Source organism: Dendropsophus ebraccatus, chromosome 6 (genome assembly GCF_027789765.1).
Source record: "Dendropsophus ebraccatus isolate aDenEbr1 chromosome 6, aDenEbr1.pat, whole genome shotgun sequence".
NCBI lineage: Eukaryota > Metazoa > Chordata > Amphibia > Anura > Hylidae > Dendropsophus > Dendropsophus ebraccatus.
This window is the reverse complement of record NC_091459.1, coordinates 109,594,015-109,619,920: the sequence shown is the minus strand read 5'-3', so window position 1 is coordinate 109,619,920 and position 25,906 is coordinate 109,594,015. Positions and strand designations below refer to the sequence as shown.

General features: G+C 47.9%; 1 protein-coding gene across 3 annotated transcripts in view; it reads left to right on the top strand.

Annotated features, from left to right (window-relative positions):
• The first annotated feature begins 4,227 nt into the window (after positions 1-4,227).
• Positions 4,228-25,906, top strand: part of PAK2 (p21 (RAC1) activated kinase 2) — a 42,050-nt gene continuing 20,371 nt past the window's right edge. Inside the window, exon 1 of one of the 3 annotated variants that reach the window (XM_069975624.1) lies at positions 4,228-4,246. The gene's annotated coding sequence lies outside the window, so the exon portion shown is untranslated. Of the gene's footprint in view, positions 4,247-12,314; positions 12,523-25,906 lie in introns of those variants that run through there. The other 2 variants (XM_069975623.1, XM_069975622.1) reach the window with 2 other exon arrangements.

The following is a 25,906-nucleotide window of genomic DNA, read 5'->3' as shown; positions in this document are numbered from 1 at the left end:
GGGCGTATATTTACGCCCTATTGCCGGTAAGGGTGTTCAGAGCGGGGCCGCGCGGCGACCCCGCTCTGAACCGCCGCGATCCCGGGTGCCGTGTGTAGCCCGGGACCTCGGGTATTAGCGGGCACGGTCCGATCGCCGTGCCCGCTAATACAGTAATCAGATGCAGCTGTCAAAGTTGACAGCTGCATCTGACCGGATGCAGCACTTCCCTGGTGTCTAGTGGTGGAGATTGCTCCCCCGGGACGTTGTCCCGGAGGAGCGATCTCCGTACCTGCTGCCGGCCGGGGACTTCTCCAAGATGGCGCCGTCCCTGGCTCGGCACTCGTTTGTTATCGGCTGCAGCAGCCGAAAGCAAACGAGTGCCGATCTCATTGATCTTTGCTGTATAACTATACAGCAAAGATCTCAATGAGAGATCAAAGTGTATATACTAGAAGTCCCCCAGGGGAGCTTCTAGCATATGTGTAAAAAAAATTGTTGTTGTCAATAAAAAGCCCCCTCCCCTAATAAAAGTCAGAATAACCCTTTTCCCAGGTTATAAATAAAAATAAATAAACAAACATGTTTGCTATCGCCGCATGCGTAATCGCCCGAACTATTAATTAATCACATTCCTGATCTTTCACGGTAAACGGCGTCAGCACAAAAAAATTCCAAAGTGCAAAATTGCGCATTTTTGGTCGCATCAAATCCAGAAAAAATGTAATAAAAAGTGATCAAAAAGTCGTATATGAGCAATCAAGGTACCGATAGAAAGTACATGTCATGGCGCAAAAAATGACACCTCACACAGCCCCATAGACCAAAGGATAAAAGTGCTATAAGCCTGGGAATGGAGCGATTTTAAGGAACATATATTTGTTAACAATGGTTTGAATTTTTTACAAGCCATCAGATAAAAGAAAAGTTATACATGTTACATATCATTGTAATCGTAATAACTTGAGGAACATGCATAACAAGTCAGTTTCACCATAGGGCGAACGGCGTAAATGCAAAACTCCCCGAAATCAAAACAAATTGGGGTTTTTTTTCAATTTGACAGCGCAAATGATTTTTTTCCGGTTTCGCAGCAAATTTTATGGAAAAATAATGCCTGTCATTGCAAAGTACAATTGGTTTCACAAAAAATAAGTGCTCATATAAGTCTCTAGGTGAAAAAATGCAAGCGCTATGGACTTAAACATAAAATGGAAAAAGCAAAAGCGCAAAAACGAAAATTGGCTTTGACCTTAAGGGGTTAAAATTACACATGAATCGAACGGCGCCTGCATGGGGAAGCTGGTGTCGCTGTCCTTTTTTTAAACCGCAGCCCGGTTCCTGCGTATAGCACCATTCTATTGATGGTAACCGGGTTGGGGGTGAAGCACTGGAGGTGGGCCGGCCCGCCCCCTGTGGAAGGAAACCCCTGCCCCTCCATGACGCGGCTCCATTGATTCTAATGGATGGGCGTCATGGAGGGGTGGGGGTTTCCTTCCACTGGGAGCGGGCCAGCCTGGTAACCATAAATAGAACGGTGCTGTACGCGGGAATTGGGCTGCGGTTCAAAAAAGGACTGCGGCATCGGCTTCCCTGTGCCGTTCGATTCATGTGTCATTTTAAAGAGAGTGTACCTGATGGTACATCCTCTTTAAGCTGTGGAGAGGGAAAAAATTGCCCTTCCCATCTGGTACTACTAGGCTGATGCTGTAAGGCAGGAGTAGAACCCCCATTATTGTGACAGGTGTTCTGCTCCTTACAGTGTGCAGCATCTTTACAGATAGCTGCTTACGGTCTGGCAACCAAGACTTATTTCACACTGCATCCATACCAGCAAGAAAGGGGGTTAAGTGCCCTCCTTCCTTGCTCCCTGGGCTGGGCGCAGTGCAATATACAGGCACAGGCAGGGCCGGACTGGCACTGAAAAGCAGCCCTGGCACACAAACCCCACCAGCCCACATATAAATCTCCCGCACCCATTGCAACTCATTTTTCAGATACCAGGTGTACGCAGGTGCTAAAGAGTAATATCACCCAGCAGACTATAGAGAGTACAGCAGAGATCAGATGCAGAATATAGAACAATAACTGAGGATCTGTCCAATCCCCTGTCTTCTGTCAATCATAATAATAAAAGTAAAGGAAAAACAGCACCTCAAGATCTTAAAGTTATAGTACTGAAATAATTCAGGGGCATCTTTCCTTCCTGCCTCCGTATTGTGCTGTTCCTGTTATTCCTCCTGGAAATCTATGTATAAATTCCTGACTGGTTGCTCCTGTTCCCCTCGTTCCTAAACACTGACCCCGTCCTATCACCACTGTGGAGACCCATCCTGATGAGCAGAGGATTGGTAACACCCAGATGTCACTCAAGCCTGGCATACATAGTGTGTGGTCATATATTATATTATTGTGTCTCTAAAAGTCTCCATATAGACCAGGGCTGTTATCTTACGTTTCTGGGAGGAATAATAGAGGAAAAGCACAACACAGAGTTGTGTGTAAGATGCAGCAACTAGAACAGATATTCCGGCACTCACCCACTTGATAAAACAATGCTTTTATTAATTAATAATCTAACTTAAGATGCTCCAGGACTCATGGGCAGCACAGATATTTCCTATAAGAGATGTCAGGAGAGCGGAGAGGGACTCCATCAGCCAGGGACTCACAGGTAACATCTTCTCTCATCCAATCTCTAAACTATGACTCAAGCACCCTAAAAAAAATCATACCCCAGACATCTGAATAAATTTATATCCCAGACCCCTAAATAAATTCATACCCATGCAGGCACAGACCACCATGTTAACATACCCAAACACCAAAAGAAATTCAGATCCCTGACTTCCTGCCCCCACACAATAACCACACGGCTCAACACCCCTGAACTCCTATTCTTTCTAGTGCACCAACACCCTACTCCCATTATTTATAGTGTGCACCTCCTCACCAAACTATAGGGACAGAGAAGGTGATGCACCATAAAGGATGGGGGGAGTATACAATGAGCAGGTATAATCCCATACATGGTACCATTATACTGACCATATCCAGTACGCACAGACCAACTGTATATGAGGGTTAAATGATAACACCACACCATTACCAGATATTACCACCACATAATAAATATATGTTACCATTATAGTCTTTCTAAATAAAACAAAAGGTAATATTACCAATAACACTATACAGGGAGCAAATAATGCTGCCATGCCATGACCACACATCACCACCACATAATGACTAATACCATCATACTGTGTATAAACCCTTTATGCAGACCATTTATACCTCCATACATTGAGCACAGTACAGCACAGTTACAGTGCATTCAGTGACTCACAAGGGACGTCTTCTCTGATTAGAGTCTTCCTCTTTTGTTGTCTTCCCCACTTGGACCAGGCTGATGATTTCTTCTGGTCACGATTAATCTCCACAGAATCTGTCAGACACACATTTTAGGCTCTGACATTTTATAACACCACCTACCTACCTCTATATAAGCTGCCCATCCATAGTGCCCCAAATGGTAATAATGCCCTGCCGGGACCTCCAGGGAAGCACAGAGTGTCTGTACCTCTCTGCCACGCCGGATAGATAAACGATAGAGGCTGTCGGGACCTCCAGGGAAGAACAGAGTGTCTGTACCTCTCTGCCTGCGCCGGAAGATGACAGGGGAGACCGAGGAGGACGCGCGGAGAGGAAGAGGACAGAAGAGACGGCTGCCGGGAGAGGAGCTGCGCTGCCTGTTATTGTTTGCATAGTGTATGGCAGCTGGTGGCCCTCTCAGTTTGGTGGCGGCCCTCAGCCTCCAATTAGTAGCGCGGCGGTGGCCGGCCGTGGCGCTGCCAGGTAAACTTTGCACAACATTTTGCTGCTGCGAGTTTCTCTGCTATTGAAAGTATAGGGCCAGGATCTGCAGCGCAGTTCCAGTCTCGCTGCAAAAACGCAGCAAGGAGACTCGCTGCAGATCCGGCAAGTGTGTTTGTAACCTTAATGTTCTTTGTAGCCCATAGCAACCAATCAGAGCTCCCCTTTCACTTTACCAGGGCAACTTAATATGTGGAAGCCAAGCTGTGACTGGTTACTATCTGGAAACAAGGACAATATGTGATAAATCCACCGAGACCCCACCGGGTATACTCTTACAGCTAGCTTGAGAGAGAAGAGCTGGAGAAGGAGAGTGACCAACAGGGGGCGCTCCTGTGTGCCGTCCACCTTGGTTGTAGTTCCCCTTTCCTTCTCACCTCACACAATAACGGTGAGTACTACAGAGCGGCCATCTTTGGGGGGGGGGGCAGAGCTGACAGGTACAGTGTAAGAGAGGTGGTGTATGGTGTATATAGTGCCCCACATTTTCATTTTTACACACCTATACCCTTGGGACACCTTACTCCATGCTGGTGTATACCAAATCCCCCTATGTCTATTTCCTAATAACAAGAAGTACACATTTTTTGCCAAATAAAAACATTTATTTAGTATTCTAAATTATCCGCTGTCCAGGTAGGGATGCCCCTCAGAGTGTGGTGTGGTGGTGGTGGCGGGGAAGCCACGGAGCAGCTCCTGGGATATCATGGCGATGCATCTCCTTAGCGTCTCGGTGCTGGTAAAGCATCGCAGTATTAGTCTGGTGTTGTTGATACAGCTGATGAGCATCCTGCAGGTAGTGTTGATCCAGCTCAAGGTCTCACTGGCGGTTATGAGCCAGATCCACCTGTTGAAGAGGCTGGTCACCCACGTAAGAAGCTGAATAGTTGTGGCTATCCAGACAAGCTTCTCACTGACTATGCCCATCAAATGTATCAGCTCACCGGTGGTAGTTGTGGTGATCCAGCTGGTAACAGTTGTCCGGATGTGCAGGTAGCTGCTGCGGGTGAGGGTGGTCATCCAGATAATCAGGTCGCTGGTGGTGCATATCCAAGACATGATATCGTTGGTGGTGGTGATCCAACTCAGCTGCTGAAGAGTGTCAGTGATCCAGATGAGCAGGTTGCTGTCAGTGAAAATCCAGCTCAGCAGGCGGCTGGTGGTGGACACCCAACTGAGCACATCACTGACAGCGGTGATCCAGCTGAGCAGGGTAAAGAAGGCACTTTTCACGCTGTGCAGATGGCTGGTGATGGAGACCAGGCTTATCGGGTCTCCGGTGGTCACATTCCAACTCAGCAGCTCTCCAGTAGTGGTGTTTGGACCCTGTAGGCTGCTGGTGCTGGAGGTGGGCCTCTGCAAATTACTGGTGGTAAAGTTGGGATGCTGCAGGGTGGTGGTGGTAGAGTTCCACATGGGCAGATCTCTGATGGTAGCATTTGCCCACTGCAGGTCGCTGGTGACATTGTCCCAGCTGAGCGGGTCGCTGATGAAATTGCCCCAGCTCAGCGGGTTGATGAAGGGTTCAATCAAGACTAGCGGGTGTCTGGTGGAAAGACAGCCCACCAGGATTGGAACCACATAACACAGGAGGTTGCCAAAAATAGCAAGATCCCTCTCAATCCTCTCCTCTCTCTCCATGGATTGACAAAAGTAAGAAACATTAGAAATAACTGGCAGTATACGCAGGCAGAATGCAAGGTAGTACAGACAGTGTGATCGCTAGTGAGTTCCTAAGAACAGAGAGTCTGGGGCTCTGCACCTTCTTTTCTAGGGCCCAGGGATGACATCACCAATTATGTCACTTACTTGATATCACTGCGTGTCGGGTTCTGATATGATGTCATGGGCGTGCCCAGACACGTTGTTGCCATGCAACAGTGCAGACACAATCTTGCCTGCAAGTGAAGTGAAAACCAACTGCCAGTACTAACGAGACAGACCATGTGACTGTGATTGAACTGAGCATGTGCAACGCAAGAAAGAGGATGCCTGGAGGCAGGGGCGTAGCTAATGTCTCCTGGGCCCTGGTGCGAGAGGCCAACTTGGGCCCCCCCCCCTCCTTTCACGACCAAGTGATGCTATTGGTGTGTGTGTGTATATATATATATATATATACACACACACCAAGACAGATATTACCACTAACACCAGCATATTGGAAGAGAAAGTATTATCACCGTACATATTACTGCCATACTGTTACCGACCAAATCCTGTATACTGAGACCTATATTACCAGTAATACCAGTATATAGGAAGGGAACATTACTGCCACACCACGACCACTATCATCACCACCATATTGTTACTGACCAAATCCAGTATACTAAATCACCTCATCCAGTCATATAGAGGTGGCCCCAGCTCTACACAGGCTCTATACACCATATACATTACAGTGCAGATATATCAGGTGACTCACAGGGGGACGTCTTCTCTGATCGGAGTTCTTCCCTTTTCATCTTCTTCTCCATTTGCCCTGGGCCGTTATGAGAACTTCTCCGAGCCACGAATCCACAGAATCTGCCAGACAGACATATTAGTCTCCTCACTCTGGCACCATCCTCATCTATATACACACTGCACATCTGTATTGGCGCCTAAACACACTCCTTTAGTGGGTAGCCTGACTCTATGTGACCCCCTAATAATATATGCCCCCCTCTGTGTATTCCCTCTCCCCCTATGTTGCCCCCCCCCCAAATAGATGGCCCCTCTCCCCCCATGTTGCCCTCCTTATAGATGGCCCCCTCTCCCCCCACCCTCCCTTATAGATGGCCCCCTCTCTCCTCACCCTCCCTTATGGATGGCCCCCCTCTCCCCCCCTCCCTTATAGATGGTCCCCTTCCCCCCCCTCCCTTATAGATGGTCCCCTTCCCCCCCTCCTTTATAGATGGTCCCCTTCCCCCCCTCCCTTATAGATGGTCCCCTTCACCCCCCCCTCCCTTATAGATGGTCCCCTTCACCCCCCCCCTCCCTTATAGATGGTCCCCTTCACCCCCCTCCCTTATAGATGGTCCCCTTCACCCCCCCCCTCCCTTATAGATGGTCCCCTTCACCCCCCCTCCCTTATAGATGGTCCCCTTCACCCCCCCTCCCTTATAGATGGTCCCCTTCACCCCCCCTCCCTTATAAATGGCCCCCTCTCCCCCCCCTCCCTTATAGATGGTCCCCTTCACCCCCTCCCTTATAGATGGTCCCCTTCACCCCCCCTCCCTTATAGATGGTCCCCTTCACCCCCCCCCCCCCTCCCTTATAGATGGTCCCCTTCACCCCCCCCCTCCCTTATAGATGGCCCCCTTCACCCCCCCCTCCCTTATAGATGCCCCCCTTCACCCCCCCTCCCTTATAGATGGTCCCCTTCACCCCCCCCCTCCCTTATAGATGGTCCCCTTCACCCCCCCTCCCTTATAGATGGTCCCCTTCACCCCCCCTCCCTTATAGATGGTCCCCTTCACCCCCCCTCCTCCCTTATAGATGGTCCCCTTCACCCCCCCCCCTCCTCCCTTATAGATGGTCCCCTTCACCCCCCCTCCTCCCTTATAGATGGTCCCCTTCACCCCCCCTCCTCCCTTATAGATGGTCCCCTTCACCCCCCCCCTCCTCCCTTATAGATGGTCCCCTTCACCCCCCCCTCCTCCCTTATAGATGGTCCCTTTCACCCCCCCTCCTCCCTTATAGATGGTCCCCTTCACCCCCCCTCCTCCCTTATAGATGGTCCCCTTCACCCCCCCCTCCTCCCTTATAGATGGTCCCCTTCACCCCCCCCCCTCCTCCCTTATAGATGGTCCCCTTTCCCCCCCACCCTCATAGATGTCCCCCTCTTTCCCCCCACCCGTACAGGCTGATAAAAAAACAAACTTAACTCACCTGACATCGCGCTCCCACGTTGATCCTCACTCCTTCGGTCTGTCCCCGGCTGCTGCGCGGCTGCCGGGGGTGTCGCGTCTTATCCCCGGCAGCGCGCGCATCCCAGAGCTCCCTGCGCGCCGGAACCGGAAGTCAGGGCCCAAGGCGCGCAGGGAGCTCTGGGATGCGTGCGCTGCCGGGGATAAGACGCGACATCCCCGGCAGCTGCGCAGCAGCCGGGGGAAGACAGAGTCGGACTCTTGTGACCGCAAGCAAAACAATGCTTGCGGTCACAAGAGTGATTGAAAGGGAGGGCCCCCCTTTGTGGCGGGCCCGGTCGCGGCGGCGACCCCCGCGACCACGGTGGCTACGCCACTGCCTGGAGGGCTGTTACCTAGGGCAACAGGTTATAAAACTAAGCAGATTTATCAGACATGGTGTAAAGTGAAACTGGCTCAGTTGCCCCTAGCAACCAATCAGATTCCAGCTTTCATTTTCCAAAGAGTCTGTGAGAAATGAAAGGTGTAATCTGATTGGTTGCTAGGGGCAACTGAGCCAGTTTCACTTTACACCATGTTTGATAAATCTCCCCCTATATCTCTGAGACAATACATTTTGGGGCTATGTTCACACTACGTATCTTTCCGCTCGTAGTGCGAACCGCGAATATACGCACGTAGTTTTGAGGTTGATGCGTTCGCTTGAAAGTATACGTTATACGCCCGCACAGTGCACACTACGTATGAGCTTACGGCCGGATCGTATACGGTGCCGTGAAAAATTAACAAGACCATTGTTTGAGGACGGAAATGTTCAAACTCACGGCCGTGGATTTCCATGCGGTCCCGTACAAAGTACTTATTTCAGCAAAATTGAACTCGATTTTTCGATCCAAAAGGTTCTGTGTGTTTTATTGGGCTGGGCGAAGATTTCCAAGTAAATGACCTGTTTCAGATCGCTTCGAAACAAGCTAGGGAAGCATAACTGTACTACGGGCGTATGTTCGCAGTTCGTACGCATCCGGCCGCATGTCGATTTTTCCCTATGTGCGTAGTTTCAGCCGCACATGCACGGCGGCGTAAGAACTGCGGACGGAATCGTACGCAGTGTGAACATAGCCTAAGTAATACTTGTACAATGGAAATTTGTTTGATTTAACATAATGCATCACTATAGATGTAGTTGTGACAAAACCCCTTTAAATGAGCGGGGAATGATCTCCAGCGCCAGTGACAGTAAGCACACTCAATTCATATAATAGGTCAGGATGGGTTAGTTAGCTGTGTAGGAGCTTGTATTCTTTTAAAGGTGTCTACCCATTAGGGGGAGGAGGTAGTGATCCTGCAACTTCTGTACCCCCCCACCCAAACGTTGTCTGTCTCCATGGTAGCTACAGCACAGCACCCACTGGCAGGGTGAGTATTGGGGGGGGGGGGGGGGGGGGGCGGGGGCATACAGGATTCATGAGGCACCGTACAGTTTTTTGCTGTGAGGCCCCATGGATCATAGCTAGGGCCCTGGCAGTGATTTATTGCAGCAGTTACTGTTAACTGTGGAACCTTAGGGGATAAATGGTGTGATGTGAGTTATCTCTGATCCCGGCATTACAGCAGCTTGCACCTGCCAGTGATGGTGCAGCCTCTGTGCCAGTACCTCCCCACACCTCCGAACCGTCTCAGGTCCACGATCTCTGATCGTCCGGGCAGCCCATAGGATATACTATTACACGGAGCGACGGCAGATCATCGTTGCTGCATAAGTCGTTTGTCTTTTAACATGTTGAAAGACAAACGACTTCAATAATCAGCTGACATGAATGATGTCGGCTGATCGTTGCTGATATCGGCCGATAATCGTTCTGTGTAATAGGGCCTTAAATCCCTTAGGGGGTTAACCAACATTAGAAAAAATATAACTTTGCTCCAGAAACAGCGCCACTCTTGTTCTCAGTTTGTGTGTGGTATTGCAGTCCAGTTCCATTGAGGTAAATGAAGATAAGCTGTAATCCCACTACTCCCACTACTGGGGAGGGCTGGCTACTATATAAGAGACTATGGGGAAATGACTGGCTACTATATAAGAGACTACTGGGGAGGGCTGGCTACTATATAAGAGACTATGGGGAAATGACTGGCTACTATATAAGAGACTTCAGGAGGGCTGGCTACTATATAAGAGACTATGGGGGAGGGCTGGCTACTATATAAGAGACTACTGGGGAGGGCTGGCTACTATATAAGAGACTATGGGGAGGGCTGGCTACTATATAAGAGACTATGGGGGAGGGCTGGCTACTATATAAGAGACTATGGGGGAGGGCTGGCTACTATATAAGAGACTCTGGGGGAGGGCTGGCTACTATATAAGAGACTATGGGGGAGGGCTGGCTACTATATAAGAGACTATGAGGGAGGGCTGGCTACTATATAAGGAGACTATGAGGGAGGGCTGGCTACTATATAATAGACTATGAGGGAGGGCTGGCTACTATATAAGGAGACTATGGGGAGTGCTGGCTACTATATAAGAGACTATGAGGGAGGTCTGGTTACTATATGAGACTATGGGGGAGGGCTGGCTACTATATAAGAGACTATGGGGGAGGGCTGGCTACTATATAAGAGACTATGGGGGAGGGCTGGCTACTATATAAGAGACTATGAGGGAGGGCTGGCTACTATATAAGGAGACTATGAGGGAGGGCTGGCTACTATATAATAGACTATGAGGGAGGGCTGGCTACTATATAAGGAGACTATGGGGAGGGCTGGCTACTATATAAGAGACTATGAGGGAGGTCTGGTTACTATATGAGACTATGGGGGAGGGCTGGCTACTATATAAGAGACTATGAGGGAGGGCTGGCTACTATATAAGGAGACTATGAGGGAGGGCTGGCTACTATATAATAGACTATGAGGGAGGGCTGGCTACTATATAATAGACTATGGGGAGGGCTGGCTACTATATAAGAGACTATGAGGGAGGGCTGGCTACTATATAAGGAGACTATGAGGGAGGGCTGGCTACTATATAATAGACTATGAGGGAGGGCTGGCTACTATATAATAGACTATGAGGGAGGGCTGGCTACTATATAATAGACTATGGGGAGGTCTGGCTACTATATAAGAGACTATGAGGGAGGGCTGGCTACTATATAATAGACTATGGGGGAGGGCTGGCTACTATATAATAGACTATGGGGAGGGCTGGCTACTATATAAGAGACTATGAGGGAGGGCTGGCTACTATATAAGGAGACTATGGGGAGGGCTGGCTACTATATAATAGACTATGAGGGAGGGCTGGCTACTATATAAGGAGACTATGGGGAGGGCTGGCTACTATATAAGAGACTATGAGGGAGGGCTGGCTACTATATAAGAGACTATGGGGGAGGGCTGGCTACTATATAAGAGACTATGGGGGAGGGCTGGCTACTATATAAGAGACTATGGGGGAGGGCTGGCTACTATATAAGAGACTATGAGGGAGGGCTGGCTACTATATAAGGAGACTATGAGGGAGGGCTGGCTACTATATAATAGACTATGAGGGAGGGCTGGCTACTATATAAGGAGACTACTGGGGAGGGCTGGCTACTATATAAGAGACTATGAGGGAGGGCTGGCTACTATATAAGAGACTATGAGGGAGGGCTGGCTACTATATAAGAGACTATGAGGGAGGGCTGGCTACTATATAAGAGACTATGAGGGAGGGCTGGCTACTATATAAGAGACTATGGGGGAGGGCTGGCTACTATATAAGAGACTATGAGGGAGGGCTGGCTACTATATAAGAGACTATGAGGGAGGGCTGGCTACTATATAAGAGACTATGAGGGAGGGCTGGCTACTATATAAGAGACTATGAGGGAGGGCTGGCTACTATATAAGAGACTATGAGGGAGGGCTGGCTACTATATAAGAGACTATGGGGGAGGGCTGGCTACTATATTTTTTTATTAAGGTAAAATGAATACCCCAGAATTATTTTGTTGGGAGATTTACAACTCCCAGCAGTTCCTGAAGGTCTTTAGCTGTTAGGGCATGATGGGAGTTGTAGTTTCCAATCTATGGGGTTAGGTGTTACATAGTTCTGGGGTATTCATTTTACATGACTAAACAAATGTAACACCCAACCCCATAGATTGCAAAATACACCTCCCAGCATGCCCTGACAGCTATAGACCTTTATGAACTGATGGGAGTTGTTGTTCTTCCTACAAAATATTTTTTTTATTAATGTAAAATGAATACTCCAGAATTATGTAATACCTTGCACCATCAATTGTGAACTACAACTCCCAGCATGCCCTGACAGCTATAGACCTTCAGGAACTGCTGAGAATTGTAGCTCCTGGTATGTCCAACAAGATTACATGGTCTATAGTGTCTGTGCTGCAGTGACATTTTATCATATAATTTCCCCCGTACGGTAAGTGGGCCTGTGTGCGATGAAATGCCGGGGCCGATTTTCAGTCCCAGCCCGGCCCTGCTGGGCGCTTTGATTGCTTCGTGTCCCCTCTCACACAGACACACAACCTATAGGAAACAAACTGGTCCTCCCTGCACAGCGCGGGACAGGCAGCAGGGGGCGCGCTCACTGAGGAGGAGAAGGAGGAAGAAGGAGGCGGCCGCCGTGCTGTGTGTCCCGGTGCGAGGGGAAGAGGAGGAGGTGTGGCAACCCGGAACCGGAAAGGGTGAGGAGAAGGAGGGTCTGTGCAGCGAGAAAAGGGTCTGAGCAGAACGTAGGAGGGAGCCGGCACCGGCGGGGAGTTCAGGCCGCAGCTCTACAGTCTCACGCCCGGTAATTACCTGATCACCGCTCGGTACTGCCGCTGTTCTCGCTGCCGCCTGCAGGGGGCGGTGTGGCTGTGCCCGCTCCGGGTGACCACCCTGGGGAGCCCTTACCTTTTATTACTTTCGGTGGGTTGGGGGTCGTAGTGTATAATATAGGGGGCGGCGGGTGACTGGTCTCAGGTGTGAGCGTGTACGTGTATGACTGGTCATGTGACCTCCTGCCTGCCATACAAGTCTATGGGGAAACTTTCCTGCCTGCTTTACATTAACTTCTATGGTGTCTGTCATCTCTAGTCCACAGATGTGTGAAAAATACAACTCTCATCATGCTGAAGGCTGTCATGTATAATGGGGGTTGTTGTGTACCAGCTGGGGAATCATTGGTGTATGTGTATATATATCTATCATAGTGATAAGTCATTGAGCCATAGCTGGCAGATCCGCTATATATTGCATAGACATGGCTGTATATTACATGAGTACAGCTCCGGGTGCCTGCTATATCCACAGGCTGTCACTTTGTGAGCCTGTCATTGGTTTATCATCCAGGAAGTAATTCACACTAGGAGGTGATATATACCGGTCAGCGATGATATATATCGGGGATGCAGAACCTTTGGCCCTCCAGCTGTTGCAAAACTACAATTCCCATCATGCCTGGACAGCCAAAGCCGAAGGCTTTGGCTGTCCAGGCATGATGGGAATTGTAGTTTTGCAAGAGCTGGAGAGCGAGGGTTGTGCATCCCTGATATATATTGATCAGCCATAGTACATGTTCACACTAGGAGGTGATATACACTGATCATCCAAGGAAATAAATACATGAATCATGTCAGGACATTGGCCCCTGGCTGATGCTGTATATTAGGAGGTAAGTTAAAGGGCTATTCCTATGTGAGGCAGTCCTGGCTGAGATGGTGATACTTGCCAGGGTGTGGGTAGCTCGGTGTCTTAGGGCGCAGTCACATGACACTAAGAGTTATCTGCAGTCTGCTGTACACCAGTCAGTCTGCACTGAGCTCCGTCCAGTGTAAGAAGTACCTGTAATGGGAATGTGAGCTTTGTCACTGGGCTACGGGAAAATGGCGGCAGCCTGCTGACTCCATATTCTTCAGGTCTCAAGGATCTGGTGCCAGACACAGTCAGGCACCTTGTTGTCTCGGTTGTTCGGGTGGCGCTGGGGCTCTGACACCATATTAGGCAGATTGTGTAACATTATGGCTTAAAGGAGAAGTCCGGCAACATTTTTTTATTAAAGTATTGTATCGCCCCCCCAAAAGTTATACAAATCCCCAATATACAAGACCCGGCTCCCAGAGCTGTGCGGGCTGTGGCTGCTGGAGAGGATGATGGCAGAGGGACACTGAGCATCCCTCTGCCATCATCCTCTCCAGCAGCCACAGCCCGCACAGCTCTGGGAGTTGGGTCGTGACATCACCATGTTATCCAGGAAGTGACATCACCATGTTATCCAGGAAGTGAAGCCTTGATGCAGTAGTAAGTGCAGGGAAAAAGCACTTTATAAGCATTTCCCGCAATAAGTGTATATTGGGGATTTGTATAACTTTTGGGGGGCGATACAATACTTTAATAAAAAATTTTTGCCAGACTTCTCCTGTAAGCCATAATGTTACACTATCTGCCTAATATGGTGTCAGAGCCCCAGCGCCACCCGAACAACCGAGACAACAAGGTGCCTGACTGTGTCTGGCACCAGATCCTTGAGACCTGAAGAATATGGAGTCAGCAGGCTGCCGCCATTTTCCCGTAGCCCAGTGCCAATGCTCACATTCCCATTACAGGTACTTCTTACACGGGACTGAGCTCAGCGCGGACTGACTTGATTCTCCTAGATACCATTGTGTGACTTGGGGACTGTTCATTCAGTGACTACACCAGGTGCTTTACACTTCTCGTAGCATCTCAGTCCCCAGGAGCAGAACCTTGAGACCCCTGTATGTATTCTTCCTCCATGGACCTGTCTCATGAACCAGTACAGGGCCGCCTAGGTAGGACTTTATATGTGATAACTTTCATAGAAACCTTCTTATTGAGCTCGCCTATGATACCCTGCAAGCATTTTTATTTTAGTAGGAGGAGGAGATAAGCGGATGCCAAACACATCTGGCAGAACTCGTTGAAGAACAGGTTGAAATCCATCCTGTAGTATCCGCCGCCCTATCTCTAGCAGTATGGACGCCTTTCTTGTCTTTGTATAAATCTCCGCACTACTGTACTGACATGCTAAAAACAGAGTTCCAAAGTCGGTTTCATAGCACATCGCCTGTATATACGGACCATGGAGGGAACATGTAAATGATCTTCATATCATCCCCCAGCTTCTGTTTTATGGATACAGCTGTGGGTACAGCACCTGACCGGCGGGTCTATTCATTCCTATGGAGTGACAGAAAGAGCCAAGTACAGAGCTCTTCCGGTGTACTCTGCTTTTTCTGTCTATAGGAATGAATAGAGCTGCAGAGCACGTGCTGTACCCGCGGCTCTATTCGTAATACAGAAGCCAGGGGCCCGATATGGAGATCAGTGGGGGTACAGAGGTCTGACCCCCGCAATCTCCTACTTTTCCTCTATCCTTTGCATAGGGGATAAGCTGATTTTCCTGGAATACACCTTTAAGCTGGGTTCACACTACGTATATTTGAGGCTGTATTTTTGAGGCTGTATAGCAACCAAAACCAGGAGTGGATTGAAAACACAGAAAGGCTCTGTTCACATAATGTTGTAATTGAGTGGATGGCCATCATTTAATGGCAAATATTTGCTGTTATTTTAAAACAACGGCTGTTATATTGAAATAATGGCAGTTATTTACTGTTATATGACGACCATCCACTCAATTTCAACATTGTGTGAACAGAGCCTTTCTGTGTTTTCAATCCACTCCTGGTTTTGGTTGCTATGAGGACCTGACTTGCGGACCAAATATTGCCTGAAATGTACGTAGTGTGAACCCAGCCCTAATGTTACATGATAAAGGCTTAAAAAAACACTCCAACCTAATGTGTTGATCCAGAAAAAGGCAAAATCTCTTATGACACAGATGTTGTTTGCATTAATTGAGGGGGTATTACTTCCTGGCCCCAAATATGTTGGTTCTGTACTTTGTTTGCAGGGGTAATTTTTAAGCTACAGAAATGATTGAGGGTTTATTGGAGCCAGGACCCCGTTGTGGAAGTTGTTAGAAGCTTTTGTGTCTCCCAGCTCTATAAGGTTCGTTCTTTCGGACTGGTTATGTCTGCTGGGTGTAAAGTCAACAGCAGTGCTTCCATGCTATGTGAAGACTCAGCAAGCTCTGGTAGGCAGCGTGCGTTCTACTGACATTGAGCAAGGTTTACAGGCAGCAATGCAAAACTTTCACTTTTTATTAACACTTTCTAAGGTGAAACACAGTGTAACTTAAAGGGGTTGTCCAGGAAAAACCTTTTACAGTGAAGGTATAATATTAAAAAAAACAAAAAAAAAACGTAAACCCCTTGTAATTTACTTTAATTAAAAAATCTCAAGTCATTCAGTACTTATCAGCTGCTGTATGGACATGGTGTATTCTCTCCAGTCTGACACAGTGCTCTCTGCTGCCACCTCTGTCCATGTCAGGAACTGTCCAGGCAGTAGCAAATCTCCATAGAAAACCTCTTCTGCTCTCCACACTGGAAAGAATACACCACTTCCTGCAGGACATACAGCAACTGATAAGTAACAGAAGACTGGAAATTTTTAATAGAAGTAAATTACAAATCTCTGGCACTTTACAGCAGGGTGCCGGCTATATGTTACTTGTTCTCACTATACATGTATGATCTCCCTACATGGTTCGCATGAAGAGGATTTAGAGAGAGGACTTCTGGTGGTTCACACAGCTGTCAGACCCCCCAACAATTGTCAGATGCATCACCCATTTTAATGATGTGGATGGGGGGGGGTACTGCTATAGGGAGCGAGGCACTACTTGCTTCCAGCCTCTGTCTAGGGTTTTGGAAATTGTTTGACCAAGACAGTACACAGAAATGTCTGATATAGTCTTGTTGGCACTTGCAGAAAAATAGTTGAATATGTTTAGTAGAAGGGTTGAGAAGGCCACGGAGGAGCCCTGCAGGGAGATCCATCTATGTGGTAATAATACACTTCCTACGTGGCAGGACCTCTCATGGCACGGCCCGGGGACGAGACCCTGTCCAACACTGTACAGGGGGAGATTTATCAAACATAGTGTACAGTGAAACTGGCTCAGTTGCCCCTAGCAACCAATCAGATTCCATTTCTTATGCCACACAGACTCTTTGGAATATGAAAGGTGGAATCTGATTGGTTGCTAGGGGCAACTGAGCCAGTTTCACTTTACACCATGTTTGATAAATCTCCCCCTATGTGTTTCTGTTGAGCATTGGGCACATATGTTCTGCTGCCGGACTGGTCATGGTGGACAGAGGCAATGGCGGATGCATGCACACTCTTCTATAGTGCCAGTCCTGCCACGTTACCCTGTCCTGTGTGACTCTAGACATTAGCTGACCGACTCACGTCATACCCTGTAAATCCTACCCTATTACATGTGTTATACAGCAGTGCATACCTTACCTGACTCCTCCTGTAGTCACTAACGGACTACTTATTGTGAACAAGGCTTTGCTATTAAATCCCATATAAGAAGGCATTGCACATGGTGGATGGGCTCTATACGTGTCTGGATGCCGGCGCCCCTGTCTTCCACAGTGGCCGCTCCTGTGCACTCTCTAAGCTCCAGCTCTTTGATTCCAGCTTGTTTCTGCACGTCTGGCACATTCTGCAGCACATTCCACCTGCTCTCACAAAGTCCGTGCCCGCAGGCAGATTAGTTTTGAGCTATTTTTGTAGTAGCACATAGGTAAAGTGAGTTTTATCACATACCACATTGTCAGTCTGCTGCGAAATATTCTAGATCGTGGCTGTAACTGCAGCAATTTCTCCCAGAACTATAGTGTGTGTGCATAGAAGAGGGAATACCTGCTGTCACTTATTATAGAGTAGGGAAAGCTCCGACCTGTATGTTCTGCTGGATTACTAATAGAAATGGAATGTCAACATTGTACGACAGCAGCGGCATCGCCAAGCTCATAATGATTCAGCCATCTTGAGAAAACGCACAGTAGGATGTGCTAGAGTGACTGGTGCACATGCCTTACATCCCATGGATTATGGGGGTTATTGTCTTTTGGCTAGAAAGAGATTGGACACCAAAGTTTTGAGTCCCTGCAAAATTTTAAACATGTAGTCTAAAGAGGCTCCAGCCGCCTGAGCTTATGGTGATAAATCTGATGCATCTTAAAGGGTTTATCCAGCGCTACAAAAACATGGCCACTTTTCCCCCTCTCGTCTCCATATTGGGGGGGTTTCAAACTCAGTTCCATTGAAGTAAATGGAGCTTAATTGCAAACCACACCTGATCTGGAGACAAGAGCGGGGCAAAAGTGGCCATGTTTTTGTCTCGGTCTTTCCTTTATTACCTGTTCTCTGTTTAGAGTCCATTCCTGGCTTTGGCTCAGAAAAATCTGTCAGATAATATGTTTTTGTAATAGGGCCCTTAAACACTATAAAAGGTTGAACTTCTGCCTCTCCTGCCCTGTGACTGAGCCTAGTGGTGCCCATACCTTTAGTGAACCCCCTTCTAATTGAGGGTAATCCCTTTTAAAATGGATTTTTCTGAGACCTTTCTATTCTAGTTTTTTCCTTTTGGACTGGCCATTAATATGAGTGCCCCCCCCCTTCGATCAGCTTACCTCTTCTGACAGTTTTTGATGTAGGAAGCCGTGTCAGAAAATGTATACTAGTAATGGCCGTTCATCGTTGTTGGATGTCGTTCATCACGATCATCTGTGAGTTTTTAATAAATCTGTGGCTCCATTTTGATGTGTATGAACAACTAAAGCCACATTCACATATCCATAGTCCGTAACTACAGACAGGACTACGGATGTGCAACCTGTCTACCGTTGTATGGACCCCCTACATAAACCATAGGTGATCAGTGTACAGATGCAGGCTCTATCATGGCTCCCGTCCCGTCCCAAAAGGTGTGTGTATGGGGCCATAGAGACAAATGGGGCCTTAATCTTATTGTTCTGTAATGGATGACTGAGGGGAACCAGGGTTGTGGAGTCGGTAACCCGCAGCTTCGACTCCCGACTCCGACATAAATAGCCAGTCATATACCAGGGGAGTTATTTATCACACTGGCTCAGAAGCTTCTCCCTAATGTCCTACATGATCATGGGGCGATTTCTGAGGGAATAAGGAAAGATATAAAGCAGCTTCTCCTGTGTGTGCAGTGGATGCATCCAGTCTCCAGCCTCCATGTCCTGAACAACTCAGAACTAGACTAGGTGGAGCAGGTGGTCTTGTAGTTTCTAACTAAATATTCACCATACACACAGAAACACTGCTAACAATGCCAGATACCTGTGATATAGAGGGGGTCACACATAGTGATATGGAGGGGTCAGTCGTAGTGATATGGAGGGGTCACTGTGGGTGTGGGGCCACGCCATAGCGCGCGCACGCGCACAGCCTGCTGCAGCCATGGCACACGCGCACAGCCTGCTGCAGCCATGGCACACGCGCACAGCCTGCTGCAGCCATGGCACACGCGCACAGCCTGCTGCAGCCATGGCACACGCGCACAGCCTGCTGCAGCCATGGCACACGCGCACAGCCTGCTGCAGCCATGGCACACGCGCACAGCCTGCTGCAGCCATGGCACACGCGCACAGCCTGCTGCAGCCATGGCACACGCGCACCGCCTGCTGCAGCCATGGCACACGCGCACAGCCTGCTGCAGCCATGGCACACGCGCACAGCCTGCTGCAGCCATGGCACACGCGCACAGCCTGCTGCAGCCATGGCACACGCGCACACACAGCTGCAGCCATGGCACACGCGCACACACAGCTGCAGCCATGGCACACGCGCACACACAGCTGCAGCCATGGCACACGCGCACACACAGCTGCAGCCATGGCACACGCGCACACACAGCTGCAGCCATGGCACACGCGCACACACAGCTGCAGCCATGGAACACTGAAGAAAAACACCACATTGAGGACAGAGGTTACTGCTACACTACTTATGTCTTCTCCTCCTCCTCTATATTACACAGGATATCTTCATATTACACTGCTGCTCATATACAGTCATCCAGCATCCAGGAAGAGACCAGCACAGATCTCCCCCCACACAATGGACTCTTCCAGCTTAGAAACAAACTGCCAAATAGTGACCGACAACTTTTCCATGGCCCCCCTTATGTAATAGGACCAGTGTCCTATTACTGATATATTCCCTGACCCCCCCCCCTTATGTAATAGGGCCAGTGTCCTATTACTGATATATTCCCTGACCCCCCCTTATGTAATAGGGCCAGTGTCCTATTAGAATGTTGCTCATAATATATATTCATGAGCAAAACTTGTAAAATTCATATCAAAATTCAATTCTAAATTGTTCTTAGATTTTTTTTTTTTAAAGCTGGAGTCGGTACTTTTTGCAGACTCCGACTCCAGCCAAAACTAACTCCACAATCTTTCTCTACGTCTCTACTCCCTGTTCTTGCTCCTGTTGTATCATCCGTGGCTTCTACAATAAACCTGAGTCCTACCTCTGGGCATATTCACACAGTGCATAAAGGAGGCTGAATAATACTCTTCCTGTGAATCAGTGTCAGGATAAGTGTGCACTTCTTATAAGCTTAGCTCCTTTTTTATATGTGTTTTCAGTCTTTACCTGTAGGACATGGTTATGAAGTTGTGCATTGGTAAAGTAGTCTCTCTGTTTAGTAGTATAGCCCTTATGCCAGGGATGGGGAACCCTCGTCCCTCCAGCTGTTGCGAAAATACAATTTCTATCATGACAAGGTTCCCCATCCTTGAAGACCCTGTTCACACAGTAAAAACTCGTACTGATTTGAATGCATAGTCTACATCCATTTGGTATTTCCAAAAAACCCCAGGGCCTCCCTGCACTCGGGCTGTCATTTGAGTTGACTGCATACCAATGACTTGCAGTGTCACCTGTCAGCTCCTGGGGCCAGGGCTACACCAGTGTGGAGTTTCTTAGTGACCTCTTTATCCCATTTTGGCATATAACGCCATAGGCCTAGGCTTGTCCGGATTTACCCATAGGGAAGGAAGCATTGCGGTAATTCCACCAAACTTGGTCACATAAGGCCTTATTCACAAGTTCCGTAATTTATGGATCCGTATTTCCGTATCCGAGTTAGTGCACATTGAAGTCTATTGGGCTATTCACACGATCAGTAGCAGAAATGGATGAAAATCAATCCGTAAAAAAAAAAAAGGACATGTCCTGGTGCAGAGCCGGATTTTTTCCCGGATGCTCTCATTGACATCAATTGTCTACGGATTGTTTGCAGATTGCAACATGTTTGGCATCCGTATTTCCGTAGAAAAATATGGATAACTCTATATGCTCCTATTTGCACAGCAGTATATAGAAGTGCTGGGATCTATAGTTCTCCGGATCTCTGTTGCTGCTCACCGTATGCCGATTGTAGCAGAATCCTATTGTGTGCCGATTATAGCAGAATCAGTAGACGAATGTATTGAGGCAGTGTTAATGATGGTATATCAGAGAGCTGGGATCTGTAGTACTCCACAAGGTGAAGAGCATACAGAAGGGTGCCTGCTCGGAACATTGCATACTTTATATTGTGCCGAATTTAGCTGACAGGCCATTCATTAACTGCTCACAGTCTCTTAATTGATTCATTGATACTTTCCTAACCACATAGTAAACACCAATTTATTGTGCTAATTGGTAATGATGATTGGCAGCTGGGCTACAAAGGTACAAGTACCAATTACCTCAATAAATTGGGGTGTTTACAATATAGTTAGGAAAGTATCAATGAATCAATTAAGAGCACTGAAGGCAGAACGGCACAGGAGGATCGCATCCTTACCGCAGGAGGGGGTCTGATGCCGCCGCAGGAGGGGGTCTGATGCCGCCGCAGGAGGGGGTCTGATGCCGCCGCAGGAGGGGGTCTGATGCCGCCGCAGGAGGGGGTCTGATGATGCCAATCCCGGCCGAGCAGGGAAGCGTCCCCGGTTGCTATGGTGATCGCAGGAGGGGTCTGATGATGCCTGTAAAGACCGAGCACAGAAGTGTCCTCCTGCGATCACCATGGCAACTGGGGACGCTTCCGTGCTCGGTGGTGATTGCAGGCATCATCAGACTTCCGTGCTTCCGGATGCAATACGGAAGCAATACGGATGTCCAACCCGTAATTTTTAGCGGGTGGTTTCCGGACCCGAAAAAATTACGGAACGTGTGAATAAGGCCTAACTCTAGTTGAACTTTGTGACCGGAGCCTTATTCACTGTAGAATATATAGGTGGCTTTGCCAGAGAAGCCTGCGTTCAGACATTCATATTACAGGGACTTATCATGGCTTTTGTATAGGATTGTTGGGTAACTTGGGGGGATTCCGCTGCTCAGGATTCATATCTATCCCCCGGAGCGGAGAGCTACTAACAAAGAGCGAGGCTGACCATGCTCAGACAGTCTCATGGACGGACGACCGCAGCTTCCTATGCTGATAACAGCCTATTGACAAAAGTTTCTGAAGCAGAACCTGCAGCGATCGACAACATCAGACTGTAGGGCTGTACTAAGAGAGTCCCTGTAATAGTGATCATCTATATTGTCACAATACTAATGACAATAATTAGATTTCCAATATTTGCTGTTATAGCTTGGCATTGTACCGGTTACGTGAGCCACGACCGTCACAACCTCCTCGGAGTCCTTATCCTGGCGTATATTATCCTCGGAGTCATTATCCTGGTGTATATTATAAAGTCGAGTGCTATACACCTGGCATAGTCCCTATGTAACATCACAGCACATTGTTCAGATGCTGGCAGCGTCCCTGGGGCGGTCACACAATCTGCTTTCATCACGGTGTAATCTGACTACCTGCTAACAGGGCGGGATGGCTGGAATTTGGCCTTTGCACAATCCCTATGTTTGTTCTTGCAGACCATGACTGTACGGAGAGACTCTCTATATTAAGAGATGGGGAACGGGGAGCTTGGTTTATCTAATGTTTCAGCTGGGTTTTGATCACTTTTACTGGGCCCATACGTGATTTTCTGTTACCTGAGGAAAAAAGTGGTGCCCCCCTCCTGCCCAAACTTTGCTCGACAGGGCAATCCTACAAGTGCAACAATACCAGAGGTGAAATGTCCCTAGATTATATGGAGCATTATTCAGCTAGCGCTTCATTTATTGATGATAGGTTTTCAAACATTCTGAGCTCGGCTGTGTTTGGAAAATCCATAGAGAATGAATGGAACTGGCTGTGGGTGTATGGAGAGCACCGCTCATTCCCGGGACAATTTTCTTACAGTTTTTGGTATCTGGGTAGGTACCAGCAGTGGGACACCTACCAGTCCCTCCTACCCCACCAAATCCCTGTTTTGCAGCAGCCTTCCCCCACGTTTACAATGTTTCCCCCCTTGGCCAGTCCCTAAGGAAGGTTATATTATGATGCCTGGATCCCCTTCTAGGAAGCCACAGGAATATCTTCCCCCTCCTGTGCTTTCTTTTAGCTTATCACTAAAGGATTATGTGTCAATTTTTTTGGGCGGATGTTGGAATCTGGACGACCATAGAATGAAGTCTGTGGAGCCAGCGGAGAGGGTGCGAGTGGGGGAGTTTTCCACTGGAATTAACCCTTGTGCATATACCCAAAGACTGTATACAGAAACCTGCAGATGCCTACATGACCAGGGGTGACACGTCTTGTGAGCGTGCAATGCATGGGTCACACAGATCTGCTGGAATACAGCAGCCTACCCCCGTATCTGCCTGCGGAGTCCAGTATCTTGTAGACTTGTATCTGGATACTAGTTTACATTTTTCTGTTCTGTATAGGAAAGCTTAATTTGTGCAGTAAATTTGGGGCCTGTGATGGCTTTGTTTACCAGAGCCTGATGGGACGGCCTGGTATTTGATGTTCTTGTAGCCGGTCATTATTGCGGAGACCTGTTTCCTGATGCGGGTGTTTGGGGTGACGTAGGAGGAGCCCCGTCATCTGTAAGTCTAATCATGCCTGTGTGTTACTGGCGGCATAAGTGGCTCTCCAATAGGAAATCCTGCACGGAACTTCCTTTTATATACACATTCTTAGTCTGGGGAGCTCGGTATCCTTTTTCCTGTTGAGCTCTGAGCGGACTTTACATTCATTCAGTCTAATGACTTCACTGGGGTCCAGATGAAGAGCGCGATTTGCACACCTGCATTTGGTGGCTACGGTTTATGGACGGTCCTTATGGCTGACTCCTAGCTAGCCTGGCGTCTGATACTTTGTCTTACCAGTGATGCTTCAGGTAGGTTACCATTTTGTACGTTTTGCGGTTAGGACTATAGAGCGGCCAGATCTAGTAGACAAGATGAAAGACTGGAGAACCCTCAAGGTCGCAGTTATTCACTTGGATATGAGGTGTTTTATTGGCTGGAATACCCCTTTAAAGCAGGGATGGGGAACCTTTGGCCCTCCAGCTGTTGCAAAACTACAATTCCAATCATGCCTGGATAGCCAAAGCCTTCGGCTTTGGCTGTCCAGGCATGATGGGAATTGTAGTTTTGCTACAGCTGGAGGGCCAAAGGTTCCCCATCCCTGCTTCAAATATTGAACCAGCTTCCCATCCATTAAGGATTTTTGGCTTCAGATTTTATCAATTTTTATGGCTAAATCCACAACAGGACGTGTGGATTTTGTGTGACTATAAAAGAAGCTATGTAACTCCATTGCTATTGCCAGGTCTGATCGTGCCCAGTATTTCCCATAGCAAAATTATTTCATATTGGAGCGCTTTATTGTATTGTTGGAACATTTTTATATCAGTTGTCGTTACTGTAAAAGGTTGGCAGGGCATGCTGGGAGTTGTAGTTTTGGAGAGTAGCACATTCTTAGCAGGTCTGCAGTGGGCCTGAGGCTGGTCAGCATGGTGGATGTGCCAGTCTCACAGTCGGAGGTAATGTGGAAGTGATGTTGTGAAATGGACTTGTCATCGCTGCAGGATTTCCTCCGCACACATGTGAACGCTGAGCTGCTCTTGTGAAGCTGCTGCGGCCGCCCTTGGCCTCCACGTGTTCTGTCTTGCTATGCAGATGTGAGCTGCCTCCCAGCATGGAGCAGCTAGGAAGGATGTGCACACTTCTTTCAGATTACCAATTCAGACTTTATCTGGTGGCTCAAGATGGAGTCCGACAAAAGGCCCTATTCCACGGGATAATAATCGTTAACGAAAAACGATCTCAAACAATGGCTATTGCGAACGACCTGAAATCGTTCACCCATTTACACAGAATCGTTACTTGTGATCGTTCTTGCGGTCGTCTTGTTGATGTATTGCGTTTGTTGCTACTGCGAACGACCTGACAACCGAACGACGTCTTATTCCACGCAAACGATTTGCGAAAGAGCAACAATAAAAATAGGTTCAGGTTTTATTAAGCGATCAACGATTTCTCTTTCGTTGTGTAATCGTTAACTGCTATCTAACCGAACGATTATTGCTTCGCTCCAAACGATTTAACGATTATCCGAATGACAATTGTCCCGTGGAATAGGGCCCTAAATCTGAATATACATAGCAGCTTAATTACAAATAAGGTCACTATAGCAGACACCTGCTCCAGGGGACCTGCTCAGCATATTCTGTCAGATCTGACCAATCGACCAGTAAGGTTTGTGAGGCACTGGTGAGATCCCACCCTATGACTGATCCTATACTGGTGTGGCTCATCTGCTGAAATTTTCTGTAAAATCCTCAAAAAAAACCTTCCGATACATCTGGATTTGCATTCAAGAATGGTTAGAATGTTATGTTCTGCACTTTCTCAGAAGTCTTCATAGTGTGCAGACTGTGTATGAAAGAGGCCTTATATACCCCAATACCACTGGTAATACACAGTATGATCTGAGTGACACTACCGGACCACCTGAAATGGGGGCTGCTGTCTGGTTGGCTGAGTAGCGGGGCCAGGAGCGCCATGAGAATGGTGGTTGTAGTGTTGAGAGTAAGCTTATGTTTTTTCTATTTAGTAAAAAAATAAAATAAATAAATTCACAGATAATCCTTTAATTGTACATCATTAACATCCAGAGCTGCGTTCAGAATTCTGACCTCTCTATGTGCTGTTTCACTGTCTGTGTGTTATATTATGGCTTAGTTTTGTACAGAGCTGTAATAATCTGCCCATAGAAATGCTAAGGGCCTATAGGCGTCACGTGTAAGAGGACCTGCATACATTTATTTACTACGGACATCTCTTGCTGCTTTCAGTGCAGTGTTAGTGTGAACAGGATC